This window comes from Anopheles maculipalpis, chromosome 2RL, assembly GCF_943734695.1.
Source record: "Anopheles maculipalpis chromosome 2RL, idAnoMacuDA_375_x, whole genome shotgun sequence".
Classification (NCBI taxonomy): Eukaryota; Metazoa; Arthropoda; class Insecta; order Diptera; family Culicidae; genus Anopheles; species Anopheles maculipalpis.
In genome coordinates this window covers 79,896,653-79,923,934 of record NC_064871.1, presented here as the reverse complement: position 1 = coordinate 79,923,934, position 27,282 = coordinate 79,896,653, and the positions used below count along the sequence as shown (strand labels likewise).

Genomic DNA, 27,282 nt, shown 5'->3' with positions numbered 1-27,282 from the left:
GGGGGGAAGATTAAACCAGGGAAGATCAAAACGTGAGCGTGTGTAGGGGTAGAAAGCGTTTCGTGCAAGCGAATTGCAGCATCGAGTCGCGCGTGTGTTGCGTTACAACGCGTCACACTCGAACCCCCAAACGGATTTCTTCTTCGCACCCACCAGCGGCGGCCCAACCTTTACCCCGCTTTCATAACAGTTGGAGGGAGAGGATGGTGTTTTGATATGATTTCATACGTTTGCTTCACCTAGGAAGGGATGGAAAGTGGTTCTGAAAAAAAGCGGAGAGCGTGCGAAAGGGTTTGTTTGATTGATGGGTTCTAAGTGAAGGCCGTTTTCTTCATGCCAGGCTTTTGCGTGCGTTGCGCGTATCAAATCTGGTGTGAAAGTAAATCGATACTAGCGAAGGTATGGAGAGCAGGTTGTATTTGAGAAGAAATTTTGCTTACTTAGAATACTAATGGGCATTCCTTGTTCGTTTTTGCTAGTCTAAGGAGTCATTAAACTTTAAAGGAGTTGGATTAAGTATGATGAAATCTTTTATTAATATTTAGTTCATGTATGCCACACAGTCCTATCGGCACATATCTACACATGGGAGCACTAGGCATAGTATCTCACTGAATCTGAAACGTCTATCTTGTACGCAGGACTGACTACCTAGCTGAAGGAAAATACCAGCAAAGCAATCCAGGAAAATGATAGGCCAACACTTCACGATAATGCAGAGCTACATAATAAGAATAGGCTTGCTAGAACAAGATGTTTAAGGCTTGAACTTCATGCTGAATTTAAGAGTTCCTGATTTGAATGCCTAATTGACTTGAGTACAAAATTATTAACTCAACATTTTTAGGACTTTACTACACCGAATGTGTGACCAGCTTATTCGCCGGACCCTGGAACATCTGGACAATTTTGTTTGGGATTGCAGAAGAACGTGACTCGAACCGATCGTTTACAAACATCTAGAAGATTAAATCCGTTTTAGCGACACTTCCCAGGGACAGGATGTGTCAGGATTTGCTCCAGGTTCTAGAGTCAAATCATAATCGATTCCGAGGGTGATTATTTCGAATGATTCGAATATCATGGTAAGCTACTCTTCCCATGACGATGATATCCATTTCCATTTTTTCCAAAGATTTTTTCATAAAATGACCTGCCAAATTTGCTTACATACCCTGTATGTAGTATTTCAGGCTACAAACGATATAAAATTACCTGAAACAATCATCTCTAGCCTCTGATATGAACTTTTTTTCACATGAGATTGTGAAGGACAAAAAAATTTATTTAAATCCAGGTTTGTGTCCCTTTTGTTAATATGCGACGAATTAAGTTTTCGAATGTTTTTCTTAGAAAGTACATGAAAATTGTCAACTCCCTTGTTCCTGTGAAACAGCTTCGATGAATCCGAACCTTTTTTTCTCTTAAACAGCTTTACAGTTGGACATTTATTTGGTAGTATACATAAAATGCTTTAAAGGGGGATAGAATGTTAACACTCTAGCTTAAAATTAGTAAACTAATGTTGCTTAAAAGTACAAAAGCAAAGCTGAGATACACTTTCGACAACCATTAATTCTTCTGGAGGACTTTGTATTCCAAAACAGAATCATGTAGCAATAGCAGTAGCTAAACAAACTCATCCGTTTACTTCCAACCAGCTGCGTTTACAAAAAGATTTAAGTTTTTATTGCAACAGTTTAAAAAAGATGGACCAAATCAGCGAAAGTCCTAGTTTACTTTAAGCTGTATTAGATACAAGGGCGGACAATAAAGTCCAACGCTGCAACAAATGTAAAAAGTCTCTACAAAATAGAAAAAGACACTAGAGGTTCCCCAAGTTCCAATTTTGCATTTTTTAAATGTAAAACTTCCTGTTGGTCAAAGTAAACCGTAAATTTAAAAACTAAAAAGTTAAACGTGCTAAATGAAAATGAAAAATAGCTTGTTTGCATTGCAATTAACCCATTGAACAAAGGCTAATTATTTAGAGGCCATAGAAATCACCATTGGCAAACCAACCAAAACGCTTCACATCGCATTGAAGTTGGTTAACTACAATTGATGGATGGATCTATGGACGTATGGACAGGCTCCTCCACTAGGCAAGTGGCACGAAAATTGCCCGAGTTGCTTCCATAAAGACGCTGTGCTTAAGATCTATTTCCGCATCTATTATTCGTCTGCATCGGGGCGGCCGGCTGACGCTCGGGTTCCACTGTCATTCAAATTAGCCTTCCAAATGGGATTGTTTACTTATCCTTGACAATCTTGGCCCACCGCGCGACCGCGAACACACATTCCATTCATTCATCGAGTCGTTTTTGTTTCAGCCGTTTGTGTATGGGTCGGTGTGTATTTGAAATGGGTGCAATTGCTTTACTTGTGGAGATAGAGGGGGAGTTATGCTAAGGCAGGTGAACTGTTTTTCCGCCCATTTTCCTTTCGTTAAACACACACACACATCCGCGCGTGTGTTGCCCACTTCAAACCCTTTACTCTCAGCATCGAAATGGCACGTAAGTGAAGTGATTTTCATGACGTTTATGAAGGTACACCGTGCTGCCTCCCGCCTACGTGGAGAAATTCAAGCAGGGGTTGGCAAGATTTCACCCATATATTGAAGGTTTTGAGTAGCAATTTTTGCACACACGTACACCCGCCAGACGGTTGGGTCCATTATGAGAAGTGGCCAGTTGAAAAACGAGGATAATTACCGCGTAGGAAGGCCACACAGCTTTGTCCACAGCGCAAGAGATCGTGCGAGCATCTTCGTAGCTCGCGGAGTTTAGCTTTTAAGCTACCTGTATTTTTGCTTCTACTCATATTGAGCTATCACTCAACCTGCCTTTCGTCACCTACTTCACAGCATCACTTAAGAGACACTTCCCGAAAAGTACCTCGTTGTTGGAAGCGAAGTTTAGCCAAATGTTTTTGGATTTTTGCATCCGCGGTTTCCAAAGAACCGCATTACGGCTGTAAGTTTACGCCCGTTTTTAAACTCCCGGGCTAATTATGCTCGGTAGGTTTCCACAGGGCGTTATCTCTCTCTCCTACGGATGTCACCCAGCATCAGCAGCGGACGACAGATTTGGATCTTTAGGCGGTTTGCAGTTTGCTGCTGTGGTAGGAGTTTTATTTCACTGCACATTACCTCTTGCTTCCGATGGGGCGAGCGGGTGTGTGAAAAAGTGTGTGGCAAGAATTTTAATTACAACCCATCCACCAAAACTATGGGGGGAATACGGGATGACGTCTCGCTTCCAGCTACTTGCAGCAAAGAGATGGCAAATGATAACCCAAACGGCGAACAAAAAGTTAAAAACAAGAAGCATACAGAAAAATAGAGCGCAAAACTTCGCCTCTCAACGCGCAAGGGAGTAAAGTCTCAACGGAATAGTTTTCGAGCTTCCCTCGGACGTAGATAAGGGCCACCGGATAAATGGTGTAAGTGATGCGAAGGGGTTTTTTAGCTACAAAAAGAAAAGCTCGCGAAGTGGAAAGCAGGAAATTTGCAGCAACAACACGCGATGAAAGCAATGCCATTCCCCGGAGGCGATGATGCGGCAGCACGTGATCATGACTTCTATCTTGCGGGAGGACATTTTGGGGTGGAAAACTTTACAGCTTTTACAGGAGTGCTTTGGAGGATTCGTGAAGAACGCCAACAACTACTAATGGTTTTGATTAATGGAAGGATTTGCAGCTTTTATTTGGGCTCCGAGTGCAGGAAGTTGTCATTTAACTGGAGGACATTGTCTTGCTATTAAACTTGTACTCCGATGTATAGTGGGCATCACGGAGGAGTGCAATCAAGGATATAAAAATCGTGCAACAATTAAATGAAGTACATTTTTCGGGACTCGAGTTTACCGCAGGAACACTCTGTTTGTGACAAACAAAAATTGACGATGGCACAGAAATTAAATTATTTGTTGGAAAGTTTTTTTTTCTGATTCTTACCTAAAGAGGTTAAAGGATCATTTAACAACCTCAAATCTAAAAAAAGTAACAGAAGTACTTCATTCTAAGTAATTAACTATTTTCGGAGCATTTAAAAAGGAATCCCCAAGACTTTTTGGAGCATTTTTGTCTAACGAGACAGACATATACTTCCCATTTCTTTTTGAAGCAATCAAATCCAGCTTCCTTGTTGTTGTTAAAGCAGCTAGCTCACTTTACGATCAACTGATCATGCTACATCTTCGATCACCGATCCGGAAAACGGTACATTACCCACACTCAAGTGTCATAAACCTATTCAACGCCCCAACGAGAGTTCAACGTTCTTCTCCGGAACACACTTTCTGACAATCATCACTCAGCGGCAGCATAACCGTTCCTCTGGCTCATCAAACAAACGAGACCTTTCTGCTCTTCCGCCATGGCAGATCAAAACCTTTCAAAAACATTTAGAGCACGGCGTTAGCCATCGCGTACGCGAGCGGGTACGGTTAACTTCTTCCGTTCCGGGTTGGCTTTACTCGCTCCCTGGAGTGGAGCTGCTTATGTGGCCTTTGCTGCTGCTGCTGCTGGAGGATGTATTTTTACTTCAATCGCCCCAGTACCACGGCGAAGGCCTCGTAAAACCCAAAGATAACAAGCGTATAATTAACCAACCAAACAGCCAATAACGGACCAATGATTCATTGTTTAAACAGGGCTTAAGAGAACGCGAGCGTTTCGTTCTGTTTCTGTGTATGTTTTTTTTTCTGCTTTCTCTTCAGTTCTTCCTTCCCGCTTTCGGAGCATACGTACAGCATAAGCAGCCGGGCGGGCGGCAGCAGGCTACATAAATATTCATCAAATGTTTATGCGACGCCCAAAAGAGAGAACCTCGTCCTTCGTTTGTAGCCGTCGATTTCGAGTGCGATTGGATATTGAGACCACTTTAGGGGATGGGTGGTGTGTTCTGTTTTTTTTTTTTCGTGGAGGCGACGGGAGATTACGTGTGTGTGTGCGTGTTTGTTTACCACACCCGAAGGGTTTTCTCCCCAGATGGGGATGACCGTTGGAAGTACCAGAGGTGCAACTAGAGGAGCAGATTAAAATCGAACCAATTCGATGCTGGTCGTTGTGCAACGTCAGGGCTAATGGCTGTAAAGTCTCTCACCCGGGGTCATATCACACGGCGGAAGGTGTAGTGTAAAAGAGGGGTGGAAGAAAACAAAAAAAAACTCAAAAAGTGCTCTCCAAATTCCTTTCTGCTCTAGGATGAAATGAAACACAACAAAAGAATGTGGTATGGCTTGTGATAAAAACAAGAAAAAAACACATTTTCTCTACCCACATCACCATCATCAGTATGGTTAGAAACCATGATAAGATCACAAGATGCATAAATAACTTTAAAACCTTCTTTTTCTCATTTGCAAAAGCTTTTTTTTCCGCCTGGACACATGGTTAAGAAACTTTTACAGCTAAAACCCCCTATACAATTCTCTCTTCTAAGAACGATTAAGAAATAATCCCCTTTTTTGTCGTGGAAAAAAAGACATTACTAACGCAAAACTCCCCAAAAGGGTCGTCATACCTTCCGGACCAGAAACCATACGAAACCACCTCACCCAGAAATTCGTTGATTTATTGACCTCCGGGGTTTAAAGCTGACCAACTCCCGGTCAGAGGGGAAAACTGCCTCAATGCAAAAGATGCCGTGAAAGATATGCAACCGAGAAAAAGGTATCGGTTTGATTTATGTGTCTAGGAATTAATTCAGCACACACCGAAAACAAAAATAAAAGCCCAATAACCCATGGACCCATCTTCTTTGTTTTTCATTTTAGGTAATTGGAGCTGGATCACACCGGGTGAAATGTTTCGAAGAGACTAGGTCACTCCTTCACTAGGCGCACCGAAATGACACGGAACATGTGTTTTGATTTGCCCCCATTTGAGGTTAATAAAGTTTGCTGAAGACAAGGTAAACAAAATTAGCGTGGGGAATCGTTGATTAATAGAGTTCCATCACGAAAACGTTTGGTAACGTCCCCCGAATAAATAGGGAATGATAGAAACGAAAAAGGGAATTAAAAATGAGAAAATAAATTATTTTAATTATAAACAAATGAAGTTATACAATGATAATTTGAATTGAAAATGAATTATTTTTTCCGTGCAATATGTAAGAAAAAATCCAATATTTTTCTCTACCTAATCTCATTTTTTATTTAATTTGTGTTTAAAATGCGTTTGAGCGGTTGCTGAGGCCTTCAATACAGTCTAAAAGGGTTGTCCAACAACAAGAAAATTCGTACCAACGTTCCATTCCATCCTAGAGAGAAATTCTTCAGAAATCACTTACATCAGATCCACTGGGATTCACAATCCAATAACCTCTGAGTCCACGGAGACCCTCAAAATGGAACCTCAAAATGTAGGCTCTCTGCGTTCTATCGAGCGTAGCACAGTTGAGATTAAATGTCACAAGGCCGTGAGTTTAGATCAATAAGGCTTGTCCATCAAATTTTAGTTGAATTTCTTTTTATAGGCATACCATGAGATTCTTTATACTTTGTTAATTAATTCTTCTACTAACGTATGGCATTGAATAAGCGTTTTGTTTTTCTCTCGAAAAGTAATCTTTAATTGAAATCCTTGATATAGGCGAGTACAGGCGATTTAGCCAACAGATGGCGCCACTTCATACGCTTTAGTACGCACAGATGGAATGCTTTTAAAGTGATCACGGTCTCTTCCTGACAGAGGTTTCGATCTATTTTCTACCATAACAAAACAAACTACAGCACACATCTATACCACACCACCCACCATCCCGGATGTGTGAGGATATGTGCGAGTTGTTTTCCGGAGAGGGTATGAATCGAAACCCCCCGAAAGTCAAACAAAACCCCGCATTTTGGTATGTTTTCTCAAGTGTTTGACATTGTCGGTACGAGTCGGCATCCTCAAAACACCGGGCTACTGCCACACTCCAAGCACGTGGAGTGTGGAGCACGGAACGATGGATGGACAGTGCGGTTGTCAAACATTCCGTAAAACGAACCACCTCTGGTGTCCATAGGTCTCTTGGTACTTTGGCCGTACTGAAACGTAAATGGATGGATTGAAACAAAAAAAAAAAAAGGAAAGCATGACGAGAGGGATGGAGACTCATCATCCGTCCGGTGACAATTTGCGGGTACGCAGTGTAATGGACTAAATTTAAATACGCACAGACGACGGCCGGAGCTCGGTGTCGTTTGGAAATTGGTCTCACCACACCGGGCGGCGACCGAATGGCTCCTCCGACAGCCGGAGCTGGTTGTCGGAACATCACACATAAACTGTCCCGAAAAACAGTAGCAGGAGGTGGTCTAAAAATAGCCCCCATGTCCGCCGTATCGCACTGGAAGCAGAAGGAAGCATGGCACGGTGTTGCCCCAACACAAAACAAAACCAAGTTCATCCACCATCCGGTGTGAGTGACAGGGAAACACATTATGGTTCAATTTACATTAATTAGTCTTCTCCATGGGAAGTATTGGTGGAAGGAGAAGGCAGCAAGAAAAAAAAGGCCAATGCAGACCCTGCAATGCATTCCCTGGCATCAGGAATTGCGTTTCGTTTTGTGTTCTCGGATGCTTATTAGCTCCCGTAGTGCGTGGTGCTGTTGCTGCTGTGACGTATAGAAAAGCCGGCAGAAGACACGCCACCGTCTCGTTCGGCCCAAAAAACTAACACCGAAAGGCACCGAGGTCTTCACCGCCTTTCGGTTCAACGAAGCGCTTTGCCTGGACATTAATTGACTTGTAACGATGATACGAACTGAGCACTAAAAACTAACAACCATCTCCATCATGGCACGACTCCCCGTTATCATGGAGGTCGAGGTCACTGCATTCGATAAAGAAGAAGCAAACGGGGACAAAAAATGCCAAATGTGTTTGCTTTCCGTGATGTGGCGTTGCTATAAATTTCAGCCCCACCTTCACGTATCGGAATCGGATAAGAAAAATGATCCAATGTGATATCTTCTTTCTCTCGTGACTCTCCTGCCCGTTCCGCCCGTTGAAACGTCCGTGCCATTTTGGGGTGGATGTTTGAGACTGATCCCAGCGGGATGCACAAGTCAATCTACCAGGACAAAGCACGTAGACGAGCAAAAACTATGGTCCACCATCATCGCCATCATTACTTTTATATTGGTCATCATCAAGCTGCAGTATCGGAGATATCGATGCCCGCTCGAAGTTCCCTGGTCCCGGAACGGATGCATCACATGCCGTACGTTGAGCGCGGTTTCAGTTTTCACATCCAGTACGAAGGTACCGAGTCAGTAAACCTTGATCCCAGATTGAAAAGAAAAGAGAACAAGATTACATGCTCTCCGTACGGACACGAGCTTAAAAATAGTAATCGCTTTAGTAACTTTGACAGAAATGTCATTGGACGAGTGGCAGCTGTCAGAGTGACAGTTGTCAAGAGAACAGTTTAATGCAAACATTTTCACGGACGGAGGTTTATAAATAGTAGGCAAGAAGCAGATAGCGGAATTGACCGTTTTATTATTCACAACAGTTTGAAAAACAAAACAATAATTACTTTCGCAAATGAATAAAGTTTCGGATCGGCTAAAAACATCGCCTCAAAATAAAGAGTTACATGGACTTTTTTTTTCTTCCTGTTGTTCATTCAGCTCTCCCGTCCCGATCGATGTTGTTATGCGAGCAGTAGTAGCATCAGCAGCAGCAACAAGGACTCGTTTTACCATTTTTGCATTATAAATGGACGATTCGACGAGGTTGACAAGATGGCGATAAATAATAGATTTAACGATCGTTGCGACCAAAGCACGATGAGCACACACCGGCCGATGAATGTTGTCTGGTCGGTGTTTGCCGTACAAACACAGAACGATTCTCTGCACCGAATGCAACGAAACCGACCAGAACGTTTCACCGTGCCGCTCCTACCTTACCGCAACGAGAGTGAAATGAATCGTATCATTTACTTATTCATTTGTTTTAAATTTATGATTAATTATCGTGCCTTTTGTCCCAGGGTTGTTCGGCGCGTTCGTGCGCAGCGCGTGCACACGGCGAAGAACGGTTTGAAATTTGATCTATGCAAATTGTTCCCATCGATCTGCGAGGGATGGGGCGAACAGCGCTGGCTGTGAAGCTGGGAAGGATGAGAGCATTAATAATCCGATTGCCGCAAGCGAATGCTTGCTACGGCGCGACATCTTCAATTTCCTTCTAGTGTCGTCGTGCACTCGGCATGAAGTCAAACCAGCGCGTCTGGATGAGTCCGGATATTGGCAAGACTAACGACATTGGATGTTATAGCACGAAGCTAAGCTAAGAAATTCTAAGCGAATTCTTGCATGTCTGAACTTCGAAGAAGAAGCAGTCTTCATCGAGGAGGGAATGCAACCGGAAGCAGTACACCGACCACGAAGATGTCGCAACTTTAGCTCCATTTTCTCCATTAATTATTCATCCCACATTCGGACGGGGATTGATTTTTGCTGAAAGTCAAAAAATTTGGGACAAAACTTGACTCACTGACGGTTAGAATAATTTTAAAGTAGCTACGAAAAGCCATGAAAACAAGCTTGACTGTCAAAAGATTGGGTTGTCTACCACATTCGGTTAAAACCTACACCAGAGAACTTACAGATGTGCTCGTTTCCAAAGTAACGCCTTGAAATTCAGCCGACACGTGAGGTGATTTCTTCATCAATAAAATTAGTAGTTGGTAATGCTTCAAGCACTTACAATCTAATAACTACGCATCAAAAAATGATACACCACTGACTTAGCAGATCGGTTCTCGAAGTGCCGGTACACATCAAATCCACTTTTCGAAGTCCCAAGTTAGACGAAAGCAACCGTTTATCGATCCACATTACCGTCCTTCATAGCTTCTAAGGTTCAAAAGTTAATTTCACTTGCCAAAACTTCTCACCGGCAAACTTTCTCGCAGGTGAAGTGTTCGATTTTCCTGACCAAACATCCACACACAGCAACCTTCTCTCTTGTGGCTTTTTCGCTCGTCTCCATCATCTCCCGAGCCTAGTAAGCTAAAGCCGGTATAATGTGTTTTTCCAACGAAATTCTTTTTTCTTTTGTGCACTTTTTCCACCGCCCCTCCCAAAACAAAGCCTGTCAGTTTTAATTTTTCACAAAATGTTTCAGCTAACGCCATCTTCTCTTCCTGACCGAAATTTCCGGCCACGATCGTTGTTTCAAAAACTCAAAGTTGTCAGAACAGTATCTCGAAGACGTACGGCCAGCGTGGTGGCTGGTGGTGTGGTGGTTAGGTAATGCTCGCACATCACCATATTTTCCCAATTAGTACGCTTCATTTACAGACTAATTTGAGGAAAATGAGTGCCACCACACGCGTTCCCATAGTGTGAATCTGCGAAAATACCGATCGAACGTTTGCCACGAAACATACAACAAAGTACGAAGCGCTGGGATGGACTTCATGACAGCTTAGAATCAACAGCAGCAGTACTCGGGACAGGAAAAACAACCAACAACCGTAAGGGGGGGGGGGGGGGGGTGAGTGAAATGATTTCCGTGCTATTTTTAGGAAGACATTGCCGGGGCCAGCGCGCACTGTAAACACACCACACATGTGACATGTCAACGGCGAGCGAACTAGTGAGTGAGTGAAATATTGTGATTTGGAGCACAATCTGGCGGGAGGGGAGAAAAAAAAGAATGCACGTTGATCGTTACAACGGTGACATTTGGGGATGGACCAGATGGGGGGGGGGAGAAGCGCGTGTTTTCCCGCTTGATTTCCCATGGGGCGCACAGGGCTGGCACGTACGTGTCTTCCCATCTGTACCGCGCGGATGATTGTCTGGACAGGTTCTACTTATGTTGCGACGCTGTCGGCACATCCACCGACAGGTGGAGCAGTTGGAGCGCACTGATAACACCCAGGAGATCAAAACCGCCAGCCGGTTCGTTTGTAATGATTGAATTTGAAAGTTCGTCCGATAGGAATGGGTGGAAGGCGTTGGCAAAGTCCCATTTTCCGGCGAGTCGCAGTATGGAATTGTGAAGAATTTATTGATTGAAGGGTATTTGGGGAATAGCCCGAGCTTCAACACGTTTCAAATGCGTGTACAGCTGTGATCACACTTAATTTAATGTGGCATCCGGAATGATGAAAACGGATGGGAACCTTTTTGATGTCCCATTTAACCTGATCTCGATCAATCTATCTATTAAATAATGTGACGCGTGTTTTGATTTTTTTATTTTTATCGGTCAGTAAATAAAGCGAACATTTAACGTCCACCAAATATGTCTCTTTCAAAAAGGCAGGACGACCATATCAGCGGATTAGAGCGGGCAGAGCGGCTTACAAACTACTGCAACACGTTTCGAATAGTTCACATTCATCAATCATATGCAATCGCACTAATTCTACTTCAAACACAAATACGCGTCCAAAAAAAAAAATGAAGAGAAACGAACAAGCTTTCGATCAGCAAATCCTCTTCTTCGGTGCGTTGTTTAATCAATAAAAGTAAGCAAACGACACGAGACCGGCCGTGTTGCCAGATCCATTTGGATATGAATGTGTTCATCAAACAAAAATCCCCCATCCCTGGAAGGGAAAGTTTTCCAACTATTGCTTCCATTTCCAAAAAAAAACAGCCATTTGTTGTGTGCGGTGAAAAGTGCATGCTGAATGCAACTGTGAATGCAGGTAGTACCGTCCGTCACACAAAAACGCACGCTCGGTGACTTTTTCGCATACACGCGAAATTCACCTACGCGTTCTGTTGCGTTTGGCTTCGGCAGACAGACAATCAATCAGACTTCAGGAGATTCCGAAAGACCCGCCATCATGTCCAGCGTGCAACGGTGTAGTGCATGCACAGGAAAAAAAAAAAACCCACTCTGATGCCAATCCCGCATAACCGTTTGCGTCGTTTGCATACGGGACTGTCGAAAAGGCAGTCCCCGGTTCCGCACAAGAGTCGGTCCCGGCCCGGCCAGTTACGCAACATCAAAGCGCACGTTGGAGATGTGCTTTTGTGGGGACGCAGAGCATCGGGAAGATCGGTATCAGTGAAACGCAGGAGGATACTCCCTCCCGGAGGCTCCATAAATCCATCCATCCGGGGTGTACTGAGGGTTACAACATGGCCGGTCGGTATGAACCTTCACTGCGCTTGCACCACACTCAGACCTCCACAACTTACCTCCATCCCACGCGCGGGAGCCCCCGTCCGGCAAGCGCATTTACTGACGGCGCATAATTGTATGGAATTAAATTTATTTATGTGTACAATCATAATTATACGGTCATCAAAGTCACCCGCAAAAAGGTCCATAGCGGTTCTGGTGCTGCTGCTGTTGCTGCAGCACTGTGGAGCCAGTCCGGTGGCAAGCATTCAACCACCTTACGGCGCAATATGCACCGACCGATTACTGCGCAACCCTGTCCAATTCAGCAGCAAGTCTTTTGCCTTCTTCTCCCATGTATCACTCTCAGCGTATGCGAGCAATGAGAAAAATCCTTTGATGAACGCTTGCTCGCTATACTTCCTCCTTTGTGCCCTTTCTAAAATCAAGCGATGGAGCACCCCGAGGAGGATGTAGAGGATACAGTATTTTTTTATCTCGCTGTTGTTACACCACTTTCCTATCACACTGGAAGCTGGTTTTGGTTTTTCTACGTTTCGTATCACAATATCCGTTGCGTAGAGACCGGAAGAGGGCAAAACCAAGGGCAAAAAAATGGAGTCTAACTCGTAAAACTACTGCTAGACGACTGCATGGTTGACGGGTAATGTTGGTAGTGCTGATAAGAGTCCCTAGAGTTTACTTAAGAATTTATCATTTCATGTGATCCAGTGAGAATGTGTACCCTTGTTTAAATTATATTATAAACAACATTATTTTAAATATTCATTCAATTTTAATTATTTTATAAAAACCTAACATTTTTCTTCAACCATTCGCGCACAGATAAACAATTCTACAACAAAACTTAGTACTAAAACCTACAAATATCCATGAACTTCCATGCACCATCCACATTCCCTTGCGGACCTTGTTAATAAATTTCCCTGTTTGGATTGGTTTGACCACTTTTTTGCCTAGTGCTCAAACGTTTGCGAAGAGCGTTCCCTACAATTTTGAAGTTCTATAATGACTTTGATGATGATGGCGATGGATGCTTTTCTAGCCTGTCTAGACGACGTATGCGCTGCTTCCCTGCTCTTATCGAGCATTCTGAACGAGTGGCTAAAATGTTGTGCCGAAAAAAAAAAGCAGAATATACACACTCACGCTGGTCAGTACTATTTACTAGCAGTGCTAGCCACTACAACAAAAAATTGGCAGCGTATTACGCGCCCTTTCACTGCTATGCCATATCATTTGCATGGTTCGCGAGCGCGCACAAAGTTATCAAAATCCATTCCTCGTTCCAGCAGTTTCTATCGGTAACGGAACGCACTCACAAAAAAACCCTTTTAGAAGGCATACCCTTAGAAAACGCAGAACATCATTATGAAATCGTTTTGCAGCGAAATAATGAAACATTTGTGCAGTGCCTTTTCTCTCCAGCATCCAAATCCTAGTCCACTACTACCAATGTGGTCCAATCACATTTTTGGGCCTCGCTCCACGTTTTTTGCTTGTGTGGAATTTAAAATCGCGTTCCGTGCACCGTGGAGCTCGTCGGATTTCTGTGTTTTTTTGCGTACAGATTTTGCAATATTTCCACCCCCTCACATGGGGGATGATACATCCTCTCTCGCTCACTGTATACTTGCGCCACCATTGCACTTCGTTTGCACTGTTTTCGCTTGACCCTTTTGCCAGTGCCACGTGTGTTCCCCCTCCAAATGGGGTTATAAAGGATACGTGAATAGAAATGCCATTTGTTTGATTGTTCTATTTCACGGTACAAAGTAATTACGGTGCAGCGGACCGAAGCTTAACCTGGGGAGTTAGTTGCTGCAGACGGGTACGGGATCCTTTGAATTCTTCCAGTTTTATTGTGGATGGTTTATGTGTATTTTGTTTGCTTTGATGAATGCTCGTTTGCCGGGAGGAGGATTTACAATAAAATAGTAGTTTTGGTCGCGTTTTTGATAGGTGTCAAAAGAAAGATGCTTTGTTCAGGGGATGCATTGTGCATTGAACAAAGAAAACTTTGAATTTTCGATCCAAACCTTTGGCTTTCCACTCAGGGATACTCAACAATATAAATTTGCGTTTTACTAGGTATTCTTCCACTGGGAAAATCTGGTGGCGAAACTGGAGTTCAAATCCCATCAGGGACCGTTCACCCGATCTCCAGATCTTCACCATGCATGCACCATGCAAATCTTGGAGAAGATGGCTGAAAAGCATTTGAACGAGTACCATCTCTTACGAGGCCATGAGCTCTTTTGGAATCCCGGTCAAACTGATCAGACTTGTTAGAATGACCATGGCCATCGTCACATGCCAGGTTATGGTGGATGGAAAACTCTCAGGGCCAAAGGCATGCGTCAGGAAGATGCGTTCGCCTGTCTCCTATTCACCTTGGCGCTAGAGAGGGCCATCCGTGACTCGGAAGTGGAGGCTTCTTCTGGGAACCATCTTCTATAAGTCAACCCAGATCCTGACATACGCTGATGATGCAGTCATCATTGGTCTGCGACTCTCCCATCGCAAATTTGAAGTCGTCAAACTTCACCTATCTCGGGCAAAAGTACTGGGACTATGCAGAGGCTGCTCTGCAATGTCCCAGTACTCACATACGCCTCTGAGACATGGACCCTGTCCAAAACACACGAAGTTCTTATAGACGCGTTCGAGAGGAAGATGCTCAGAAGGATCGTTGGCCTCGTATGTGTGGAAGGACAATGGAAGGACCATGGAGGAGCCGCTACAACGACGAGCTGTACGAACTTGATGCCTCACCGTCGTGCAGCGAATTAGGCTCGCTAGGCTCCGAATTGCTGGTCATGTTACACGCAAGGCAAAGCACGGCCCAGCTCAGAAAGTCGTCCACACGGACAGAGGAGGTGTGAAATCATCCGCCATCAAGGTCGTGATAAAGATAGCCATACGCAACATTAACGTATCAAAATGTTCCGGCTCATCATCGTTTTGCAAAGCCAACCAGACGAATGCTGTGGTACAACGGATCTGGGTAGCAGTGGATTCCCCGCGTTGACATCTCACCGATATCGTGATCGGCTGCATGGTTTACTATCCTATGTCGCAGATCGAACGATACTGCCTTCGGTTAAAGTTATGGTATCGAAAAGGTCCAACGTCATTTACGGATCTACGGACAGCAGACGGCACCATTTGTGCTTCCTTTCAAAAGGCAGCCACTGCAGGATGATCGTGTACTCCACGAAGCTGTTTCATTTCGGATGGCCTCGCAGCTGCGTCAACCGTTCGCTCTCATTCTTTCTGAAGAAATGCCTCAGAATCTTCGCCGCCTTTAGGACACGTACGTGGACGATCGTTCGAGATCCAACCATCGAGATCGATACACTACGGAGAATTTAGATCATAATTAACTGTTGCGCAATGTTGAGCATTTAAGATCTTTTCATACCATCGATCAGTATTTAGAATATGTTTTTATGCATCCCGAAAAAGTGTGAACTCTGATATTAAGCTATACCCCGGAGTTTTGTTGCGAAGCCAGTGTTATGTTACGTAGTCCTGTAACCGGGCCAGTTTACTAGTTTCAGAAAAATAATCATTAGAACTCAAAGCCCCCTTTTACGCCCTGAACACTTCTTCAAGAATTTATTGCAAGAAAAATTTTAGATTCCGTCTATTATCGAGGGACACAAAACATCAGCTAAAACGACCAATTCTGCTTATGAGAATGGCAGATCGTACTGGAGAGATCATTTCACTAGAATCAATTAAAGATTTCGTGGTCTTCTTCAATAAAAACAGCTGAGACATCATCTCAACAAGTCTCTTGAGTGTATCATTTTCTTTAAAATATGAGTCTCACTTGTAGAACGCAACAGAAACACTTACACCGAAGTGCACCTATCAACCGTTTAATGAATCTCGTTCAGAACTTGGAACCGCTGCTCAGTCGTCTACGTACGCACACGGGGCCAGATCGAACAAATGGAAGCTGTTGGTGAGTGTAATATACTGAAAGCACTATTTAAAATGCAATGCACACTCAACCGAGCCTGAAATCACCCTCATCAATTAGATGCATCGGCCGTCGTGTAAACCGTGCGCCAGTTTCGCATGTTACTGTTTGCAGCTCAACACAACTTTCGCTACTTGCACGTCCGCAAGCACAGAGAGAATGGTTGGCTTGTGTTTAAAAAATGGCTCTTTAATTTAAATCGATAAACTTTTCCACCGTGTACCGTAGCGCGTGCCACAGGTGTACTACGGACAGCCTTTAGGTACCTAGCGAAATGTGGCTTATGTGTGTGCTGGTTGGAAATAAATTGTCTAAATCCTAAATCCTTCTCCCCTTTTCCCTTTTCCAGCCAGGAGGTGTGTTTTATGGCTTCTGGCCGTGTTTCTCCATTTTTTTGGCAATGAAGTTATCACCCCCCGGAGGCTGCTGATGTAACCCGTACCGTCATTCAAACGTACACAAACACACGCTCACGTGACGCCAGTTTCCAGGGAAATCTGGAAAAAAGCGATTAAAAACCAGGCCATCCAGGGTACTGGTTAGCGTTATCCTTTCGCTTATGCTACACGGTAGCTATGCTCGGTGTGCGCTCTTTACTTCCACATTCGTTTTCCTCCCCCCGGAGTGACCTACTTTTCTGCCGTCTGATGGTGTGTACGACAACGGCGGCTTGTTCTAAGTTCCAAGCAGCTTTCCACCTGTACTTCCGCGCGCGCACACACACACGAAGAGCGAGCGAAGGGTTTGTCTTGTGTGTGCGGTTTTCATCGCCAAACCATGTGCCAACACAGAAGTGCACCAACGAGTGCGCGCATTTTCTGCACACTTTTTTTTTTACGAAGGTTAAGGATGTGGCTTTATTTGGAGCAGAATGTTGCCCGCACGCTGTCCCACGGTTCTTGACATATTCATTTTTTTTTAATATAATCCTTTGCAGACAGATTTTTGCAGCAGAAGCTCTTACATAAGCGGCTCTTAAGCGTTTCGTCACAGTGTGCGCCTTTTCAAGTGCACCTTAAATATTTTCGTGGTTACTGTCATGGACTGTTGTGCAGTCGGTAGCGTTGCCCGCTCCCAAAAATGCTTCGGTGAGTTGACGTAATCCTTGCAACGATTTTATGCAAACAATTATTTACCTAAAACGAAAAAGAGAAAGAGAGAGAAGAGGAATGTTAATTTGAGAATTTTTGACTATAAGCACATGCTACATTTTTGTATAAAACGAATGAAAGCTTTCCACTTGAGTCTGCTGTGCTACAACAGCATGACATTAGCAGGATTAGAGCGTGTCTTTCATTTTGAGTTTGGAATGGCTCCTACACTGGGAACGCACTTATTCTAAGAATTTAATCTAACAAGTCCTCCTTCAGCGGCATCATTTGTCAACTCAAAAACGAATTCATTTTCCACAAGCTCGGCTCATGTAAAAGTCCCGGGCCCACTCCAACACTGGCATTATAATTTATAAACGATAATGAATCGTTGCAAGAAAGCCGGAACATGTCTTCAAGACCATCAATTCCATCCCTCCCCGGGACGTTAATAATGTCCTCCAGTGCTCACACAAACACACATACACACACACACACACACACGCACCATCTTCAACAGGAAAAGCTTTCTCTCTTTTGTGTGTTTTTTTCTTTCAACCCCCGCAACAACAGGTAGATGTTGTAGGCTGCTACGCTCCATGTCGTTTTCCCGGAAGGAACTCCGCGCCATCTTAGAGTCCGTTGACAGGACCGACTTAGCAGCATAATATAAAAGGTCGCCCACAACGGCCCCACCCACCCGGGGAAGCTTTTCGGTTTCGTGCAGAAAAAAAGCGGGGAGCTATTATGTAACAATTAATTTTAATGAAATTAAACCTAATTATGAATGGGTCCGTGTGCACATACACGTCTTACGCGGCACGTGCGACAGATGGCGCGGCAGGGAAGTGCCAAGCTTTACGTTTCAAGTTTCTTAGATGCCCTCCCCTCTCCCGTCTGGGCGAACTTTTCCACATACGGACGCATGGGGTGCTTTGCGCACAGCAACAAAAGGAGATTTTGGCCCATTTTTAACCCACACCATCGCACACGGCAAGTTAATGATGACATAGGGCACACGCACGCACGCGGGAGATTAGAAACGGCGAGGGCAAGTGTAAAAGCGTGGCTGTGTGGGGTGTGAGTAATAGAATTTTTAATAACTCACTCGCTTTACCCAGTGGTGGTGGTGGAGCAGCCTTGCTCGGCTTTTCCTTACATTTGACACCAACCTTTTGTCGTTGTAGGTCGTTTTGTTTGCCTACATTTACACCATTTCTCTAACTAGTGTGCGCGAGTGTTTCCGTGTGTGTATGTGTGTGTGTGCTAACTCGATTCTGAGCTCGTACAAAAGTTTCAACATAACGTCCCATTGTGTCATCTCCATGTAACGTGCACCTTTCGCCATGTACAGCTTCTAGAGCCGGCCGGCCCCGTCGTCGCCCCATTTATGAATGTATCGCGTGTACAATGGAAATTATTATGATTATTACGTCACCTAAAAGGAACAACAGTGTTGGGTGGAGGTTTTGCAGGGAGAGTGTTGGTGAATGTTTGCTCACCCGTTTTACAGCCAACAATAGTTCCTTCCTTAACACAAAAAGAGGTGGAGGGGAAGGGGCTGGGGGTGAGAAAAGGGGAGCACGGGCCTTTATTATCTGCCCACCTACAATTGACCTACTACGTTCCAGCCTATCAGAATCGATTCCTGGATTTACATTGCTATCCAACATCGTCGTTTTAGGTTTAATTGTAAGTTGGTTAATTTAAATGAAGACATTCACAAAATGAGAGATATCAATTTACAACAAAGGGTTATCGTGGCAAATACTTTTTTAACATCAAAACTATGGTATGTAGCATCAACCATGTCTGCAAACAAAAGCCATACAGCTTAACTCATTTTATTACTGGGTAAATTCACATGGCCAAGAGGAGGAATTAAAATCAGCATGAACCAATTGACACAACCAAAATCTAAAGGAGGATTGCATCTTCTATGGGCCTGCTTTAAAGCTAAGCTCACTGTAAACAAACATAAACTTAGCCGAAAAAAATTACATGCCATATACAGAAAAATATCTTGGCCTGATAGAAAATCGTCCAAACATTAACCAGATGTCTACTACTAACCGATGTTTGGCCATTATTATAAAAAACTGTGCCTATTTTCTGGATGCGACAATAAATCACCCAACTTCTAAAATGATTCTTAAAATGTTGAAATAATTCCTCCCACGACCACACATCATAACTAAGTATCGCAACATCATAACAGCATGACGATGACGAGGTACCCCCGTCATCCCTGGACGAACTCATCAGTGCCATCAAACAGCTGAAATGCAACAAATCAGCTGGCAGCGATGGGCTTTTGGCCGAACTGTTCAAGATGGGTCCGGAGAGGACTTCCGCCATCATGCATCGGTTGATTGTTAAGATTTGGGATCAGGAAGAACTACCGGACGAGTGGGAACTGGGTGTCATACACCTGGTGCACAAAAAGGGCGACAAGATGGACTGTGCTAACTTCCGGGCCACCACAGTATTGAATGCTGCCTAAAAGATCCTGTCCCGAATGCTCTTCTGCAGACTTGAGCTCCCCCTGCTACAGATTTCTTCAGAAGCTACCAAGCTGGTTTTGTTGGAGGCAAATCAACAACCGACCAAAATCTTTATTCTACGGCAGATCCTCCAAAAATGCCGAGAGCACCAGATCCTTACGCACAACCTGTTCATTGACTTCAAGGCGGCCTACGATACCATAGATCGGACCGAACTGTGGAACACCATGCAGCAGTACGGATTCCCTGGGAAGCTGGTACGGCTGCTATAGGCCACTATGGACGGGGTGCAGTGCAAGGTGAGAGTTTCGAGCATGCTGTCGGAATCGTTCGAATCTCACCGGGATCTGAGGCAAGGACATGGACTCTCCTGTTTGTTGTTCAACATCGCTCTGGAAGGTGTCATGCGAAGAGCGAGCTTCAACATCCGGGGCACGATTTTCACCCCATCTCTCCAATTCCTTGACTTCGCGGATGATATCGACATCGTTGGCAAGACGTCAGCGAAGGTGTGCGAGGCGTACACCCGACTGAAACGTGAAGCAGCAAGAATTGGAATGATGATCAATGCGACGAAGACAAAATACCTGCTTGCCGGAGGCTCTGACCGCCATAGAGCCCGACTCGGAAGCAGAATATCAGTTGACGACGTAGATCTCGAGGTGATAGAGCTACCTTTTGGTACTATCGTAACTTCGGACAACAACGTAAGCAGTGCAATCCGAAGGCGCATTGTTCAGGGGAATCGTGCCTTCTACGGACTCCACAAACTCCTGCGACCCAGAAGACTCCAACAAGACACGAAATGTACGATATAGCGCACCTTGATACGTCCGGTAGTCCTCTACGGGTACGAGTCTTGGACTATGCTGACGGAGGACGCCAATGCACTCGCCACTTTCGAACGGCGGGTGCTAAGGACTATCTTTGGCGGTGTGTGCGAGCAGAGCCTGTGGCGAAGGAGAATGAACCACGAGCTAGCTGAGCTGTTTGGCGGTGCTGATATCCTGACGGTAGTCAAAGCCGCCCCACCATCAAGGTGCTTAATACTTAAATTGATACCGCAGTGATAAAAGGTTAGATGAATATGTTGTTATAACTTTATCCTGTTTTGAATTAAAAATGTTGTTCGAAAATAAAATAAAAATCGCTAACCAACCAGTATTTAGCATCAAATAGTTCAATAGTTCAAGTTAAAGTATCAATAAGATATACAAAACAAAAGGAAAAAACAGATGCAATCAAGCAAAAAAAAGTGTTAAACATTGCATAAGCTAAAAAATGTATGAGAAATCATGTATATAAGAAAACCAAAAAGAAACGGATGAATTGAAAATGCAAAAAACCAAGGCAAACTTTATAATTCACCCAACCTCTCTCCGCTTTTTTGAAATACAGATTCAACTGCGTTACATCATTTAAGGACAGAATATGAGCATTAGAGCTCTGTCGGAAAATACCCATCCCACAATCAAATCGGCAGTACATCCGTGTGCGCACTGTTGTGTACCGTCGTAATTTAAAAACAACATGCCAACATAATTACACCTGAAAATGTGAAACCTCTAACGCCACCGTCACCCGCGCACGACCGCATCAATATCGGTCAATAGAAGCACTGCCCAACAAAACACATCCGTTCTAATTACGCCAGATAAACAAAATTGTGCGCACTGTGGTATGCAAATAACGCAACAAACACGCACACCGTACGGTCGACGATGTTGATGAAATGATAAGTACAAACCAGCAGCACCAACGACCAGGCGATGGTGAGTGTTATACCATTTTTATTGATATTTTCCCATCATTATTGCGTGTTTTTGCTAAACACGCTCCTCAGTCTGTCCCAGGCTGCTACCTTCCCGGGAGCGGGTGTAATGAGCGCCACCAGGTTTTTGTGTTGATTTTAATCCACTCACAACAAACGCCATCCAGTGCAGTTTCTCGCTATGTTTATTTCATTTGCTGTTGTACAATTATGTGCTGTTGTGTGCTTTATTGTGGAGGGCTAACAGCCTTCCAAAAATAAAAAAATAAAAACAAACTAACAGAAGATAGAGGATAGTCCCACCCAATCAACACATCTTTAAGGTGGAAGTTATCTAATTTTTCTGAACGATCTCTATTAAAACGTGGTCATAAATTTCATCCAAATTAAAATCTTGATCGTAACATGACTTCCATGAAGAGCGAAAACAAACTATCAGCGCGTGAAGACTTCCCATTTAGCATTATCAACCATCCATACGCATCATAAGACGCTCACATCGAGCACTACATTGAGGTACACAAATATTTGACCACCGTTCACATACGCTCCATTCTCAAATGCATCCCCCTTATCATCTTATAGCATCTGACGGAGGTCCCTCTTCTGACAGGTGTATTGGAACGGTCTTGGCATGCACCGGTGGCCGCCCTAGATGATTATCCGCTTCCCCTTTAGCGTGAGCGACAGTGTGCAGCCATCATATTTTCGTTGCGTTTCACTTGCAATTACCCACCCGGGTAATGAATTTTTGCTTCCACTTGGTGGTTGCTTCTCGTCTTACAAATTGCAAAGCTCGTAATTGTGCGTTGCGCCGGTTCCAGAAGCAATTCCGAGACCCCCATCCATCCCCGAAGACTCGATATGATGGCGTAATAATAAAAGATCGTCTCGTCTCTTGCCGCGGCGTTGTGCTGTCTGTGCCCTGGCTTCGACAGAAGAAACCGGGTTCCGATCGGTCTAATTATGCAACTACCACTTGTGTGCAGATCTGCTCCAAGTGCACCGGGAACAATGGGATTGGGCTGGTTTTTACCTTGTAACGTTGACCGCGCCCTCCGATGACCATAAACGGACACAGACTCAGAAGCCAATTATCGGTGCACGGGTGCATAAACAGTTTGCTTCTTTTCTTTGCTAAAGCCGCATCCCGTATAAACGTCAGGAACCTTCAGTGACCTCCAAACAACAAAGGGCCATGATGAAGTACACCTGAGTCTACCGAACGACTGAATGCACCTGATGTATGAGACGTTTTTGACAGTTTACATAAGGAAAAGCCAAGCTTTGGAACACCGGTTTAAGTTACCACAGCTGCCCCCAACTGTGCTGAAAATAATTAATGCAAGCCTGCATCTCGGTAGCCATATCGCCTTTAATACCCTCTCCCTTGGAGCAAAACTCAACCAGACAAGCTACTAATTAAGCTACTGCTCACCTCCTTCCATTCTTTTTTCTTCCCAGCGTGACCTACATTTTGCTTCCAAACATCATCCCACGGGATGACCGACTAAAGTCCTGACAAGGGTCAAGAAATCTTTCTCCCTCGCAACCGAGCGGCACAGTCTTATCAAACTTCCACTCCCTTCGCCAAACCAAGCGGCGCTGGTGGGAGGCAAACTTTGTAGCCCAACTTTTAATATTTATAATGTAAAATCATTCTCTCCCTGCCTTTGATTGCGCCCTATCCGGGGTATCGGTGTAGTGTTCGCCAAGGGAAGTTGCTTTAGTAGCTTTCATATCTCGTTAGTCCGGATTGTCACGTAGTCCGACCGTAGCCCGCCATGTCCCTTCCGGTGGACATGAGATATCGTTTTTGCGATTTTTTTTTTGTTGTTGTTGCTGTACGTGCAAGACTGTTGAATGTAACAGCTTAAAGGAGATGCCTTCCGAAAGGGAAGACACAAAAGGCTAATTCCATCATGTTTTTTTTTTACACATTGGTGATTGTGTTGTAAAAGGTTTGGAGAAAATGGTTTAGGGTGGTTTTGTGTAAGTCATCATTAAAAGGAAGATATAGGAGATTTGGTATCGCTTTACAAATTATACTTCTGGTTAATGCGAAAATGTTTTACAACGAAAGATAACATAGAAGATTTGTATAGTTATGGCTAAACTACGCCACAGAATACTAACAATAATTCTATAGGACACTAGATCCTTGGCTGTAGCGTCCCTTCCATGTAGGCACTCGATCTCCGACAGGTCTCCCTCCACCTGATCCAGCCAACGAACTCGCTGTTCTCCCCGACGACTCCCGACGACTACCCTCTTGGCGGGTCATGAGTCCGGCATCCTCATAACTTGTTCAAGTTCGAGGTTCGTCCTTCTCCTCTACACACTATGCTCGAACACACCGCTAAAGATCCAGAAGATGCGTCGCTCAAACACGCAAAGAGCGTTTGCATCCTCTTGTCGGATAGTCCAAGATTTTTGGCCGACCACCAGGTACGTTGGTGTGCGATACATTTTACACTTCGTGCGGTCTCACAGTCTTCAGGAACTCAGCATAGGTCATGTACGATTTTCCTGCACGATTAGTCTCCGGAGCTTAAAGGTGACATCGTTATGGGAAGTTACTATTATCCATAGAGAGAAGAAATCCTCTTCCACCTAGAGATTGTCGCCGTTTACTAATAAGTTGCTTCGTGTACTCTCAGTCTACAGTGCAGCCCATCCACGTTCCCGTCCAGCAACGCTGCCTTTCAGCCGATGAGCAGGTACTGCGTAGGGATTTGGTGCTCTCGGCACTTCTGAAGGATCTGCCGAAGAGTGAAAATTTGGTCGGTGGTATATTTCCCTCCAACAAATCTATCTTTGGGCGATCCGAGGGTATAGGCGACAACGGCGCCAGTCTTCAGACGGTAGGACCGGGGTTCAGATCCCATCCAGATTGTCCCCCGTAGTGAGAACTGACCATCCAACTATTTGGTATCGGCGGCAATTCTAGTAAGCCATTTGTTGGCCGGCGTGTCCTAGTAGAAGGTCGTTAAGCCAAAAAAAAAGGAACCTATAGTTGCCGACGAAATTTGCAGCAAGTCTGCAGGTGAGGTGAGCCTTCAGAAAAGGATTTGGTACAGGATCTTGTAGACGGCATTAAGGACTGAGATGGCACGATAGTTCGAGCATTCCAGCCTGTCTCTCTTTTTGTAAACTGTGCGTAAACCCAGCTTCCACTCCTCCGGGTAACATGATGTGATTTATTCTGATAACAACTCCAAAAAAGTGAATGTATGTAATTGTTTTTCAATTCTCTCCACATGTCCTCCCAACAGTCCAATGGTCCACTCGAAAGCTTTAATAACTTTAAATGTGCTCAAATATCATAAAAATCCAGGGCAAAAATAGTTGTAAACATACTACAAAACCGAAACAACTCAAAAATATTTCCTACCACAGCGTTTTTAAATATCGATCGTGTATTTTTACCTGCGCAACAAATAAACCGGCTACACAGAAAAAAAAAACAACACATCAAAGACATTGGGCAAAAGCCGCATGAATGGTGAGAAAAACAATATTACTTTCCACTTGGGTTTCTTGCTTTTCCTTCCATCAGCTATTACAAAGTGCGACGCTCGACAGTTTGCACTGTGGGTGTCTGGGAAAGAAAATGAATTTCCTTAACATCCTTAATTAAGGAGCGTCCAGTTTTTCCCACTTTCCAAGAGAACCACCCGCCATTTCTTCCTTTGAACATGGGATTTGGTGTACCTGTTGTGCCAGCTGTGTAGGTTTCCTTTACAATATTAAGGGAAATATTGACCGGACCTCGTTACCGCTGGAGTTTTTTTTTTAACACCCCACCGAGTAACTCAGGGTGAAAATTCATTTGCCAGTATATTCCACGCAGCGTGTAGCGTTCAGTGTGGTCGTCCTTGTCCATTTACTTTTCTTTAGATTGATACCGTTTTCGGTAGCAATTCTTTAAATTGCTTCAACCCACGCAGTCCGAGTCCCAACACAGGAAAAAAAAAACCTTATAAAACAGGCACCAGAAAAACCTTACGCGTAAAGCATTTTGTAATTCACTTCACATTCACTTTCAAAACATCCCTTCGATAGGGTGAGCGGCAGGGAAAATAATTTTAATAATTTAAAGCAAGTATTTCCCGAGTTTTCCGTTTCACGGTACCTTCCCTTCCATCATGCTGAGTGAAAGCAGTAGAGAAAAGCGATATGCGCGCACGAAAACTCCGCACAAAAGATAATATTCGTCTTTGACTGCCTGGAAAGTGGGCAAAGCTTATTGGGAGCTTTTTCATCGTTTTTTCGCTCCCGTTTCTGGTTGGGCAGCAAGGCTTCTACTGGCTTTTCGCTTGCTTAGTATTCATATAGGTGAACCGAACGGAAACACCTGAACGAGGAGCTCTATATATGTATATATTCAACAAGCGTCCCTGGGATGGAAATCGCAGGTATTTCCGTTCCTTGTTCGAGGTTTTATTCAACCCCAATGAACGCCAATGGATGACTTGCATCGTCACCAGGTCGTCAACGTTGTGGGGGCGTTTGGGGAAAAGTGGAAGAGCGGGGAGAAAAAGGTTATATGACCTACTAATTTATCATTCAAAGGCGACTGCCAACCGCACAGCCTCCATATGGAACACCTTGGAAATTGTACCGAAAAAGAGGAAAGAAGAAAAAAAAAACAACGTTCCAGATTATTGGCCATGACTCAGCCTTTGATGCTTCTGACATCGATGGGAAAACATCGGTTCTCTTTTATTCTTTTATTTGCAGCCCATACCAAACCCCGGGAGATGGTGGTGTTGATGGTACATGATGATGATGTAGATCGATTTGTTGAAAAGTTTTCCAATTCCGGAAGCAACTCACTTTATGAACACACGCACCTAGACGGTAGAGAGGACCATCCTGGTACAGTGCTCTTTTTCACCACGAATCCTCACTATCAAACAGTTCGGAATAATCCGAGAAAAAAATGTTGAAGAAATCGTTTGCCTAATGCTCGCGCTGTGTGACATCATCATGCTTTATGTAGAAAAACGTGTTACAAAATAAAAGCTTTTCAAGCAGGCGCTTGTAAAGCCCTCAAGCGCGATACTCGAACGCTCTGCGTTGAATGTGGGTCCAATAAATCTTCGACCACTCGCATGAATCAATCGAACGGCGATGTCCCGTCGATCGAGACACGCCAACGATTTCCTGTGCGCGCAGGGGGAATCACATTCAAGCGTTGAAAGCGCGAGAGAGATTCGATTGATTCATCTGTAAAAGAGGCTGAGGTGCAATTCTACGACGAACGAAGATTTATTTCGTTCCGTTTCGCATTTGATTATTGGAACTGGTTTTCGGTTCTGTTTCGGGCGTGATTAATCCAAGCCAAGAGCGGCGAGTGAGTGATGAACGATGACGAATTTAACCTTCAACGACACGGGCAAAGCCACGCTTCTCGTCCGATGTGTGTTTATTATGTGTTTATGTAGTGGAGGTGGAGGTTTCCGACCGCACCATGTCCTGCGGTATGTATGCGCTAAGGACCGGAAATGGTACGTTTTGACTGGAAATGGACAGCCGGACTTTTCTCCGATTTCCGTTCCGGTTGTGTTAGTGCTAATACTGTTATATGCTAATGGAAATATTGTTTCTTCGTGGGGAAAAAGAGAGCAATGGTAGACGAAAAGAGAGAAAGGTGCTAATTAATTTAACTCCGCAAACATTTCACCTATACGAGCGTGTGTTTGCCAACCAGCAGAACCCTTCCTTTTTTTCGGAGCTTAATTTATTCCAAGTAACTCCAGCTTAATGCCCAACCAAATGAAAGCTTATGCAGGGGAAC

At 44.2% G+C, this 27,282-nt stretch overlaps 1 protein-coding gene across 1 annotated transcript in view; it reads right to left on the bottom strand.

Annotated features, from left to right (window-relative positions):
- LOC126567946 (MOXD1 homolog 2-like) overlaps positions 1–27,282 on the bottom strand; it is an 85,577-nt gene that overhangs the window by 43,635 nt on the left and 14,660 nt on the right. The window lies entirely within an intron of this gene.